Source organism: Ptychodera flava, chromosome 22 (genome assembly GCF_041260155.1).
Source record: "Ptychodera flava strain L36383 chromosome 22, AS_Pfla_20210202, whole genome shotgun sequence".
Lineage (NCBI taxonomy): Eukaryota > Metazoa > Hemichordata > Enteropneusta > Ptychoderidae > Ptychodera > Ptychodera flava.
The window spans coordinates 5,462,756-5,476,924 of NC_091949.1; the positions used below are offsets into that span (position 1 = coordinate 5,462,756).

The following is a 14,169-nucleotide window of genomic DNA, read 5'->3' on the forward strand; positions in this document are numbered from 1 at the left end:
GAATATTTTTGATATGCTGATATTTTTTCATATTTTACAACATCATGAAACATTCTGTTATTCTCTTTTAAAATATTTTATCATACCTTGACAAAATCACGATGGTGAAAGTATATCAATTATTAATTTTTCTATCACATTTTAGGAGCTCCCTGTCACTTTTTCCAACGCCCTGATTCCGTAAACAGGGAAGGATATTATATATATTACCATGTCCTGTTTTTCTGACTCTGAAAAGATGCGAACTTTATTGCGATCCCGGTTTCTGTTATTGGATATTCATAAAAAATTACCGCTGTGCCATGGAAAGTGTGAAATAAATTACAAAATGTGTAGCTAACTCTTTACCGAGGGCCGGACATAGATTCATAAATATAACTTGAGAAGGTGACACAAAAGGATGAACGGAGGGCGGCTTGGAGAAAACATTCAACCGTTGTTACTGCCTCGTCGTGTCGTTAGATAGCTTTGATGTTTGGTAGACAGATGACTAGGTATTAGTTGAATGTGATACGTTCAAATTATGATTAAATCTTCAATTTTGTATTTTTTCGGCTATTTTTGCCTACTTTTGATATGCTGCCCTGAAGCGACCTATCAAAGATTTCGAACACAAACGTATCTTATTCCATGTTGTTTTTTGACACTATGTACGTTGAATTTCGGAAAGAATCTGTGTCATTTGAACAAATAAGCATTTGTCATTTCTTTTTGTGTACGTAATGTTTGGGAAAAGCAATTGTACCAATTGTGTCCGAAGATCATTCACTGGCTCTGGTCACAAGGTTATGTAGCCTAAAGATACATATACAAGTCAATCACACTAAGCGTAATGTTTGAGAAATTATTTAGCAATACTTCATCAGTGGCATCTACAATTTTGTCTTTAAATGTGATTTTAGAACATTTCCACTCAAACATCCACAGTCATATCAAATATCGTGAATCGTTTGTGTTCGGGGAAGCATGCTTTGATTACATTCCTGATTTCCCCTGTTGTGGTCGCTGTAATCCTGTTTGCAAATTGTATGTTGTTTTGTTTTTCGGAAGGCCTTTACTGAGACTGTCTCTGTTACCTGGGCCCATCTTTCGCATTTGGATCACAGACGCAAAACTTACGGATATGGGTCACTGGGATGCGCAGACAACGTCTTTTGGGCTACCAAAGTATACATTCGTTAGCCCAAACAGGTTATTGCTTCTTTCGGGGGCAATCAAGTCATTTAAAATTTGGATGGAAAAATGGAAAAGTATCAATCATTGGGGTATTTAGATAAGTGAAGTGAACTTTATACGAGTAGTGAAATAAAAAAACTGTTAAATGTGTGTATCAGATTATTTTCTTCAGTCACTTCTTGAGTCAGTAAACTTAGCGTCATACAAATCTTGTTTATTTAAGTTGAACACATGCAATGCGGTAACTGGCAAAAAGCCTTAAAGGACAAAAGCACTTGGAATTTATTTAATTATGGTAATGTACTGTTTAACAATTAAAAACTGTAAATGCCATCAATTTGTCACGAACCGTTAACAGAGAGGTCCCACAGTCCTGTATATATTACCAAAGATGATCTTTGCCCACTTTAAAAGTACAAAGGCAAAATCAGGTCATAAATGCAATCATATGTGTGTGTGTGTGTGTGTGTGTGTGTGTGTGTGTGTGTGTGTGTAATTTCTGGTGAATGAAAGGGCAGCGGTGGATTCAATGTAAAATTACTTCTCGGCAAACACTTTGTGTAACGTATCGACATACACCAGTATTCATAACGGTCACATGCAACTTCTAAGCCTAGGGGAAAGCGCTCATGCCCTTGATATAAATGTTATACCCTTGCTAGTGCGTTCGCTGTTGACTTTGTCAAAATTAATCCAGTGATAATCTGGCGACAGCATCCACCGAATAGTAACTTACCTTTTTTACCTTGCCGCATTAGGGATTCAAACGCATTACATAACAGATGCAGTATAGTGATTAAACCTAGGATAAGATGATCACTTAACAAATACATGACACAGTGAAGGAGAAAAGGAAACGTTTACAAAGCCAGTGTAATACAAGATAAAGACACCCAAGGCTGGTAGTATAAATCTTTATTGGCAATATCGTACTTAAACATATTAAAATAAAATAAACAATAGCAACAGGAAACCTGTGCTGTGAGTTATCCACCCCTATCCCTGCCCCACCCCTAGGGACGGATATGTATGCTTTCTTCTGTGCTTTAAGCACAGTGTCAATCACTGTTGGAAGTTTATAATAAAAAGTACCCTGATTGAAGTCCATATCAATTGTGAACCTTTAAATAAAGGTACCCTGATTGAATTCCGTGTCAATTCAGACCATTTAAAATAAAGATACCCTTATTAAAGTCCATGTCCGTTCAGATCCCTCAGAAAAAGATGCCCTCATTGAAGTCCATATTCATTGTAACCCTTTAAAACAAAGGTTCCCTGATTGAAGTCCATATCCACTGTGACCCTTTAAACTAAAGGTACCCAGATTGAAGTCCATATCCATTCAGACCCTTTAAAATAAAGGTACCTGATTGAAGTCCTTATCCATTGTGACCCTTTAACTAAAGGTACCCAGATTGAAGTCCATATCCACTGTGACCCTTTAAACTAAAGGTACCCAGATTGAAGTCCATATCCATTCAGACCCTTTAAAATAAAGGTCCCTGATTGAAGTCCTTATCCATTGTGACCCTTTAAACTAAAGGTACCCAGATTGAAGTCCATATCCATTCAGACCCTTTAAAATAAAGGTACCTGATTGAAGTCCTTATCCATTGTGACCCTTTAAACTAAAGGTACCCAGATTGAAGTCCATATCCACTGTGACCCTTTAAACTAAAGGTACCCAGATTGAAGTCCATATCCATTCAGACCCTTTAAAATAAAGGTACCTGATTGAAGTCCTTATCCATTGTGACCCTTTAAACTAAAGGTACCCAGATTGAAGTCCTTATCCATTGTGACCCTTTGAAGTCCTTATCCGTTGTGACCCTTTAAAATACAAGGTAATGTATCCTGATATAAAGTCCCAATAGCTGCGAATGTGCAATAAACCGGTCCCAAAATACCCTCCGTTTTCCAAGAGTTTTCTTTGAATAAGATTCAGTAAGGACTGAGAAAGTGTATAACACTGTCATAATAAGTGTCGAAAGTGGCATGTAAATTCAAACGTTTTAACATAATTTTAGATTTCCCGCCATATTCAAAAACTAATCATCAGACAGAGAAAATAAAGATTACAACAACAAAATGTTGGCCATCATGTGTTGTGCATTCAAGTAAATGACATCATGCTGGTTTCTGGTATGATCACGATGTGTATGAGCAGGAAATACCGTGTATTTTGTACTTTGCCTTGGGTCGCAAATTTATGCAGGGTCCAAATCGCGAGCGAGCGAGCAGTGATCCTTCTATATACGTCCATCAGTTGGCAATTTTACAAGAACCAGCTTTGGTTTAAAAATAAAATCATGAAAATAATGCATGAAATTCGCAGCTATTTGGGCTTTAAGTCCATTGAAGGCCATATCTAATGTAATGCCTCAAAATTTTGCCATATTCACGAATTCAAAAAAGGTTCCCTAAATAGGGTAAAAAGCTGAGAAAATAATGAGATATGTCGGGAACATCGCTGACATACGCACCCTGCATTTGTTTCTGACATCATAGATCGCGTCGATGAAAAGGAAAAATCTAAATATAGTCTGATTTTATCAAAATTCTAAGCAGGATTATTACAAATAAAGTCAAAGCTTTTCGATAGGGCATCGGTCGCTGCATGACATGTGATGGTTAGATGCGCATATTTTCAAAATTTAATTTTGACTTGTTGTCCAGTGTTGGACGGTAATTGTTAAATAGCGTCCAATAACACCCAAAGTTAGTGTACTCCGCGTCCATTGATACCGAAACGTATCGTACAATTAAACTCCACAAGTTACAGGAAACTCATTATCAAGTGACAGGTGTAGGTGGATAATGATGGCCATTATTATGGTGCGAGCTACTTAAAAATTATAATGTCTTCGTCGTTACATTCAAAACGGAACTTGCCGTCGACTCCCTTGTAACACCGATTTTCGAAGAAAGACATGACTTTGCTGAATATATCTTTTGGAATGTTTTTCCTCGCATCTAGTATTTGCAGCAGGAAATCTAGGATAAAGTTTCCAACTTCTGATTCTTCTTTGCAACATTCCCCGACGTCTGCATAATTGTATCTGGGTATGACTTTGACCTTGACATCTGGAAGTCTCCGACGTAATATCTCTTGAAGATGTTTGGAACCGTAACAAAATTGTACACGGTTAGGGTCAATGTAATATTTCAGAAGTTCCCTCTGAATGTCTCCCCATGATCCTACGAAAAAAGCAGAGTTGCAAGCCGTTATCATGAAACTCTTAATTTATATTGACGTATTTGATGAAAAATATACTTATATGATGACGCAAAGCTCTTGTTAGCTGTTATTGATAATACGAATACGCTTAATCCTTGTCTTGGGCAGAGGAAAGAAAGAAAGAAATTGCATCATAGACAATATAGGTCTTTGCGCATTGGCGTCGATGTCGCCCATTGAGAGCGAAGGTTAGAGGTAAGTCAAGTGCAAGTCATGCCTATTACTGGCAAAAGAAATTCACACTTTGATAAAATGCGTGATTTTTTCCATTTGACTATTAATGAAAGTTGAAGGCTTTGATAATCTAAAATATGATAATTTAATAAAGAATGCGCCTGTTGGGCATATATTCAGACTCTCATACTTTCACAGTCCTTATTTGGTCTTCAACTTGCAGCCTAGGGGCTCATTTTGAAGCTCATGGAGTATATGTAGTTTTCACAGGCATATTTTTGTTATAATCGATTATTTTATTTTCCCCATACAGTGAACACTGGGATGTCGGCAATTTCAAATTTCGAGTGTCGGTAAATATTCGGTAATTTGCTTCTCTTGTACCAAATTTTGCAAGTTGATACATGACTTTTATATTTGATTTCAAAATGCAATTATTGCTTAAAATATATTTGAGGAAAAATTGTGCAAAAGATTACGTCTTTCACTTTCGAGGCGCGTGCTACCTCCAGATACTGCACCATGAAAGTTTTTGACGTGATGTTATCAATGTTGTTGAATGCTGTCTTCTTACGCCTTGTATCGTTCTTCTGAAATTAGTTGTGTCAGAGAAGGGTTCTTTTCCGTATATAGTCAGCGTATTTTTATATAGTGTCAATTTTAAGCGTCGTTGAGTAAGTTTTCCTGGTGGTTTAGGGAGATTGTTTAACAAGTTTGTCGTACACGTAAAAATTTGGACATAATGATGAGTACTCGTGGACTGTACCATTAAATGATATAAGCATTTTGCAATAGTTGTAACTATGAGAGCTAAGTTTGATGAATATTATATGATTCACCTTTTGTGAATGAAGGTTGAACAACAAATATATCTGACAAATGTGATTATGCACTGGCCTATTCTGTCTAACGGACTATATTCTTGATTTATGTCTATGTGCGGTATATGTACCGCCCACATGAAGCGGAGTATTCTCGCTGTTACGTAGCGGAGATCGTAAGATACTTACCGGAGTTCAATGAAGTTATGATGAAACCTCCCTCGTTCACAAACCCGTAGAGATCTACATAGACCTGTCCTACGTCGGCAAAGAAATACGCACAATGCAGACAGTGGATGATGTCAAAAGTTGGTCGGTTGTTCTTTTCCCGTGACTCCCTGATGAATTCGCTTACAGTCAGTGCATGAAAATCAAATGTGACATTATTAAAGTGACCATCTTCTTGCTTTGACGTCACTGAATTCTTGAACCTTTCTATTTCTTGTTCATTTGGTTCCACAACTATGTAATGGACATATTGAACTCTACTCGACAAAGCATCAATGATGGGAATATCAATGAAACCTGAAATGCATAATATGCAAATACAGTTAATGAATACATAAATGAATGAATGAATGAACGTCCGTCCGTCTGTCCAACCGTGTGAATGTGTATGTATGTATGTATGTATGTATGTATGTATGTATGTATGTATGTATGTATGTATGTATGTATGTATGTATGTATGTATGTATGTATGTGTGTGTGTGTGTGTGTGTGTATGTGTGTATGTATGTATGTATGTATGTATGTATGTATGTATGTATGTATGTATGTATGTATGTATGTATGTATGTATGTATGTGTGTGTGTGTGTGTGTGTGTGTGTGTATGTATGTGTCGGCCATCTTTATAGAAGGCTGTAGCTGTCTTAAGTGAAGTAAAATAATGATATGATGCACATTCGTGATATGGTGATGGACATCTAGTTATGATGTGACTGGCATTAGTTATATTGTGATGTGTATTCTTCATATTGTGATGTGTATTTGTGTTATTGTGATGGTATTATTTATTTAGTGATGGGCATTCTTTGTATTATGATGCCCGTTATGGCGATGCGCATTTGTAACATGGTGATGTATATTTGTTGTATGGTGACGTGCAATTGTTATATTTGCTTCAAGTCCTATAACCAAGATCTAATGACAGTACATTTATTTACAATTGTGACGATCTAGTCTCAATAAATATCAAGCAATGCGGATGAAAAGAAATCAATTAACTAGTCATGCGACGACCACATGACTGACTGTCCACGGACATATCAATAATGTATCTATCGGCGGCAGCTCAAGAGTTTCCTATGGTGGTTAAGGGGGAGACCCACCTTCCTTGAGTGATTTTGGTCATTTTTTGTTTTATGGTCAATTTTGAATCCGCATAATATGGCCTTTGAGTGGACTAAATGTTACTTTGAAACCATAACATACTCGGAAATGTGTTAGATTTTAACAACAATCAACATTGTAGGCTAGTTCGCGTGCCGTCTTTTTTCGTATGTCATAACGGTTTCCAGATTAGTGTAGACTATCTCAAGAGCGTAAGTAGAGTACGTTAATTCCATCTAGAGGAGTGCGCATGCAGCTGCCAGCAGGAAGTATTTCGAGGCTACCGAAAGTAGCCTTCGATTGAGAAAGCATGGTCCACAAAAGCGAAATATCAAAGATATAACCGGGAATGAGAGAACAGTTGAAATTGTCAGAGTTACAGTCCAGCTTAAAACTCCAGTTTCCGATGCGTTTACAAAAGGTGTGAACTGGAACACAGTCACCTGTGGTCGGTCTATTCCGCTTGGCGTCTATGCCCCCATAGACGTGTGTACATATGCCTGAGACGTAGAGGTGACCGAAATGTTGTTCACGCTTATGTTTTGACGATGTGTCCGTCGAATTCCGGCGAAAATCACACGAAACGAGCGTATTTGAAGCAAATTAAGTATCAGGTATGAATTTTGAGAATGATAGGGAACGATCGACGGTTACATGATAGATGAACTTGCTAATTTTCACAGTAAAATCGAACGTCGAAGATGACATGGTGGCATAATCCCTATACGAAATAGCCATTTTGTTTCCTGACTTTCTACTTCTCAGGTATATGTACACACGTCTATGAGGGCATAGACGCCAAGCGGAATAGACCGACCACAGGTGACTGTGACTGGAACTGGTCGCAAGCGCGCACTATAACGCAGAAGGCTAGACTGAGCTGAGCTTCGAACAGTAGCTACATCTTGCGCACAACTGAGAGGCTGCACATTGTAGTTTACGTTATTTTTACCTCGTTTTCCTATAACACGTATTTAATAAAACTGTTCCCGTACGAAACAAATAACGGCCAAAAATCCAAATAGTACGTCCTTGTGTTATGCTTTAGGGTGACCCTTTTATTTTTTTGTTTCTCATCTCCAGAGGAATACTCGGGCAGGGCGGTCGGTCGAAATAAAAAAACAAGTACCAAAAAAACAGTATTTGTTTCAGTTCAATGTTCTGTCCATTCAGTCTCTACAATTTTTAAGTACACAAAAAAACGTGTATTTGTTTCAGTTCAATGTTCTGTCCATCCACTGTCACTGCAATTTTTTGTCTTTCAGTTCAGTGTTCTGTACTTTCTGTCCTTTCAGTCTGAGTCGCTGCAGTCTCACAATTTGATGACGGTGGTGCTGTTAACGCCTCAGAGGCGGCGCAAATAAAAAAGTTTTATTTTTATTTTCATGTCGGAGCTGAAATTTACGGTCGGTCGGGAGATGAGAAACACAAAAATAAAAAATGTCGACCTTATATGTTTGCCGAATAAAGTCCGGCATTCAAAATTAATCGCCACCGAAAACCAAAACGTACATTGGTATCCGCTACTCAATGCCAAGTATAGTCTGACATTCAAACCTGACTCCGCCCCAATCAAACTAGGCCTACTGCCGAATATCCAAACATATCCATTTACATGTAGGGTCAGTACTTTTACGGCTAATCATTTCCCGTCTGCCAAGAGGCATTATCAAACAGGTACGCCTACTGCCGAAACAAATATGGCCGACCTCGACAATGTCCAAAACAAGATTCTTCAAGTTTCAACTCAAAATGAAATTGTTGGAAGTTTTGAGTTGTTTTCCGGGTTGCTTTGGATCACGATGTGATTTCTCATTGACGTGAACATCTTATAATTTATAGGAGGGAGCGTGTTTACTCTTTTCAATCTGGGAAAACAAAATGTAGAGGACCATACCTTAGATACGTAGACCAGGATATACAACCAGGTGGGACTCGAACCTCGATTTTCGCCTGGAAGGCTACACGCACGAAGTGCGCCGTCATTGTTAACGAATTGACGAGCAACCACAGATAGGGGGCTCGGCTTGAAAATATGGTTTACTTGTGAACTCACAAACGCACTATTTGTGGTGGCCGCAGCAATCTTTTGAATGCATGATGTGAAAATCGTGGGATTAAACTTGAATTGAAGACCTTACAGAGAGATTTCGAAAATATGTTGTGATAAAAAGGGCAAGCCACTCAGAATTGTTAACGATCGAGTTAAGTTATAAGTTGTTCAAATGAGCAATTTAAATCAATGATATGATGTTTTTCGGTATTATGAAATGTCCGCCCTAAGTTACATACACAGTACTCAAAAGAAAATCCCTATCTGCTTTACATTTACAATCAATGATACTCCTGCATTAAACGGTCTCTCGCACGTCACTAATTTAACATTTACGTGGCGAACTTTAGAAAACTGATATTTTAAGTCAATATCTTACGTACAATTCAGGTGCCGTCCTTCCATTGGAGTTGTCACAGATATTACAATATTTCCCGGTTTATATTGCAATTTTATAGGTATACAGTGGTTGAGGTATGTACTTTAATGGACACAGGTGACGAGGTTTGCTACAACATGGATACTCGATTAGCAAGTTCATGGTGCGTACATGGTATGATAGACTGAGCGCTGCCCTAATTCATATGTTGTACAATCATTGGCGTATTTATATCCATGGTTTAGTGAATTACACGCTTTGTCACCAGTCATTTAGAAGACGCCAATTGCATGCAAATTCGAAGTGTAGAGTAACCCGTCTCCATGCCGAAATAACTTAACCGTGATTTCTTTAGTTTTTAGCCTATCAGAATGCATAACATAGTCTCAACTTATGCAAATGATATTCACTCAAAATTTTCGAAGAGTCGTTCTACTAATTTTGTTACAGTAGTAGCAGACGTTACTGACACTGTGTCGACAAAAACGACGCTTTCGTCGGCTGAAACTTTGTAAGTTCGTGCTGGTCACACCTTTAGGACTTCAAAACCGTTTGCGGAATGAGGAATGAGCTGGAGCAGGCGTGTTAAATTGGCAAAACTGTTAGGCCTGCATTTTGCGATTGGGTGTTATGGACACATGCCGTAACGGTTGTTACTCTCACATTCCTGGCCACTGGCCGGGAGTGTGCGATCGACGGTGTGGGAAAATCGACCCTACACTTTTCAGAAATCGTCCCACACGGTGTAAAAATGCTCATGTACGACAGCTTTATATTATTACACAAGGCTTAGCTCTAATTGGATAATAAGAGCCGTTTCGTCACCAACATATTGCGCGATGAGTAGCACAGGGACCGTGGCACAGGCATCGGAACTATAAAGTAAGCAGGTCACAGTCGAATGGCAGACGACAATATTGTTATAATTTTTGATAATGTCGTGCGTCGTAGGTGCATGTCAGAATCACAAAAGATGGTCGGATTTAAAATAAAAACTGAACATGGGTCACTTGGAACATATATCGCAAAGCTTTCAAAATGGATATCTCGTCCGGAGGAAAAGATGAACATTGGCAGTGAAACTCACCACGTAATTCTTGTTAGTCATGCGGAATAATACATGGCCACGCAGTAATCACTGATACACTTAAATAGGCTATTCATTCTATATGTCCATTTTGAAATCAACACATTTTATGGTCATATCAGAAAAGCATCTCACACACCAAGACCTTGGATCAGATTTCTCACACTCGATGGGGATATTATGTCTCACACGAGCCGAGACAAAATATTCCAAACTCGTGCGAGATATCTGATCCCAGGTCCTTGTGAGTGTGAGATTGTATTATTCTCAGTGACAAAGTACTTGTCATTTCTTATCAATGCCTCACGTTAGCGGGACCTAAGGTCAATCCGTATAATTCGTAATCTCTATAGTTACATTCATGACAACTAAACATGATATATTGTCAGGTGCTGCTAACTTGTAAATTTCTTCAATTTTACGAAATCATAACAAAGCATGTTTTGAAGGCTGATATACAGATTCAACATATTTTGACCTTGACCTAAACTTTTGGAGGTGGAAGTAGAGCTGTTCGTAACTGCCCTCCCACTGGCATATGCGAAAAAAACGCCCTCCAGTGTCTATGGTCTGCCCGCTCCCGACAACAGTTCACGCTTCCTACGGCCCTCTCCCCACCATTGAAATTTCCCAGAGCCTACTAGATGTACATATTCCTACATGTACAGGTCATCTACGCAACTATTTATCTATCAACCAGTGTGCGTACGTTCAGAGCATGGAAGCAATAAACTAATACATGGCAAGATTAACGCAAAACTGTAAAGAAAAATCTTTATCATTTCAATCTTTGGACATTACTCCCTTATAAGTTACTTTCTGGTAGCCACTGCCAGAAAATTTTTCCTTAGGTTGCCCCTGTAAAAACTGAAATTATTCGCTGACCACTGTAAATATCGACTCCCCCCCACCCCTCGCCCGCAGTTAGTGTTTAAAACTTGAAAAACTGCACATGAACACCTTTTTGCACGAACAGCTCCGCTGATTGACCTGTATAGTACCGATGTATTGTCTAAATATTTAACATAAAAGGTAACCATTTACATGCAGGCTCAGTACTTTTACAGCTAATCATTTCCCGTCTGCCAAGAGGCATTATCAAACAGCTTCGCCAACTGCCGAAACAAATATGGCCAACCTCGACAATGTCACAACAACATTCTTCAAGTTTCTACACAAAATAAAACTGTCGGAACTTTGAAGTTGTTTTCACGGTTGCTTTGGATCATGGTGTGATTTTATTGCGTGAGCATCTTGGAGTTTATAGAAGGTAACGTGTTTACTCTTATTACGCCGGGAAAACAAAAAATAGAGGACCTTACCTCAAATACGTAGACCAAGATATGCAACCAGGTGAGACTCGAATCTGAGCTTTCCCCTGAATAGCTATGTGCACGAAGTGCGCCGTCAGTGTTTATTGAAACAACGAGCTGCCAAAGATATGATTGAACTTGTCAATACACTCACGCACTATTTGTGATTGCCGCAGCAATCTTTTGAATGCATGATATAAAAATCATTGGATTTAACTTGAATTGACGACCTGACAGAGAGATTTTTTGCTCACGTGTGTCACACACGTGAGCATATGGTTTAGCGATGTCTGTTTTTATACCCGATATCTCAAGAACTGCTGAAGGGATGTCAACCAAATTTAGTACACAGCTTCAGGATCTAAATTGCAAGAACTGAAAAGGCGTGGCTTGGATATTAATGAAGTTATCAAAGTTTTAATTTTTCTGTTATATGGTTGTCTATAAGAGAGCTTTCGCTAACGCCGCGTATGACAAGTGAAAACCATCGATTGACGAGATCGACTGTTTGAGGGCGCCGTGAAATGAGCTAGTTCAGATTGGCTATAGCTGGATAGCTCTGGTTTCAACCTCGTATTGAACGTTAAGAATATGATATTTTATGACTTATTCGACTCACTACTCAAGATAAAATATCGTTTAGCAAATTAGCTTTACCCTTGGTGATTGATCGTTTCTCTCGCTGCTCGATCGCCAGAAATGACTACATACGTTCTCCCCCATATACTAGCCTCATGGCATTATACGGTTCATTCACTTGACTTCGTAAATCCGAGACTGCAACTACGTAAACGTCCGTATTCCATTGCAAATCCTTATCATGGCATAAATTCTGGACTTTCAAAAAATTTGAAACAATTAAAAATTACCTCTTTTCTTTCCCCCCGACCCCCATAAATCAAACAAAGTCGTCGCCGGCCGCTTGAAATGGTATAAGGTGAACCGGTTATAGACAATAGACGAATCACAGGATCCGAGATTTGACGATAGTGGAAATAAACCAATCAAATGGCGCGTCGCATCAATGTCAATCGACTTGATTGGACAATTAGATCATCGCATTATCTGACTCTGAGTGAAGCTTCCGTATGCGGGAAGTAAGATAGCGAGGCAAGTTCGCGTTATAGATTCGCGGGCCCCTTAATTGAAGTGTAGATCACATTTTCACATGTAACTTTTATAATTCTGTGTAAAGCCGATCATAAAGGGTAAGTGAAGGGTTGGTGTTTGATTTAAACTTGCGATCGTTCCGTTTTCTATGTAAACGCCGATAATAAAGGTGAAAGAAGGGATATCGATATATGTTTTCAACCGACAATCCCCCGTTGTCAGGCGGCGACGGCTGTTAATGAAAGCCCTGAATTATAGATATGGCTCGGCCGTTGAAATACATCTTACCCTCTGATATTATGTGGCTTACGTTAACTGATGATAAATGTTTACAAAGACAAAAGGAGCTGACTGATTGAAATGCTGTCTCATTTCCTATCGAAATGAGTTTTAAAAACCCCTCTACAGGGGACCGCCAAATAATTGAAAGCAAAACTGGATAACTGGCCAGGAAATGAAGATATAAATTTTAATGGGTCCAGTGTAATTAAATTCTTTGTTCTGCGTCTGTAATTTTGCAAAGTGAGCAGGTAAGCAGTTGGAAAGAACCACAAGTAGAAAATTTCACACTTTCACTTTTTACATGCTGATTGTTTTGGTATTTTGAGTCAAAAACACGATTTTTTTATCCCTTAACAGTATTCCTATAATATTGATCTTCCTGTGTGTAGAATATCTTGGTCATGAACTTTCTGTTTTTGGGTGAAATTTTGGAATAAAAATGTACGAGAGGCACAGGTGTACATTTTGGCGTTTGAGACTACCGTTAAGTCTTGATTGACAAGGGATTACGCTAAGCAAGCAGCGTCACATTATTCGCATGCACTTGGACAACATCCGCTGTGAAAATCCCATTAACACCTACCGTTCACTGCGTGGGTCAAGACCATAATGTGTACCTGGCAATTAGGCGTCGAAAGGTGGGTCTTACCGTTTTTCTCATAGGGGTGGCCGCTCCCAAAAGATCACAATTTATCGACACAATCGGACAAGGTCAGACTTATGACATTAGGGACCGTTCAGTTTTTACGGCAGCCGGGGGCCGGCAAAATCCAGGGGGGTCATCATAATTTTGGAATCCGCAAAGGGGGGTTATCGCTTTTTCACTGGTAGGAAAGGGGGATCACCACATTTTCAAAAACATAATACCAACAATAAAGTTCACTTTATGCCATGGCCATGATCGACCCTCTTTACCGGCGCCAAAGGTGGCCAGCCGGTAAAGACGGTCGATCATGGCTATTGCATAAAGTAGACTTTACTGGACAGGGCCGCTGAAGGCGCACGGCCATTACCATTATTCAGTGCGTGATCCAGGGGTCCCTCAAAACGTTTCTAATACAAGCCGCGGCTTCAATTGGGAATTTTACAGTAAGATTGCTGTGGGGTATTACATAAAGTCATTTATTGTAGTGGGCGCCGCAGGCGGCCCGCCGGTAAAGAGGGTCAGATCATGGCCATTGCATGAAGTAAACCTAATTGGA

General features: G+C 39.1%; 1 long non-coding RNA gene across 1 annotated transcript; it reads right to left on the minus strand.

The window, feature by feature from the left end:
- Positions 1-1,357: 1,357 nt before the first annotated feature.
- LOC139123405 (uncharacterized) lies at positions 1,358-11,667 on the minus strand. Its single transcript, XR_011549651.1, has 3 exons — positions 11,585-11,667; positions 5,599-5,934; positions 1,358-4,374 (listed from the first exon to the last, which is right to left on the minus strand). It is a non-coding gene; the product is annotated as an uncharacterized lncRNA (long non-coding RNA).
- Positions 11,668-14,169: the final 2,502 nt, after the last annotated feature.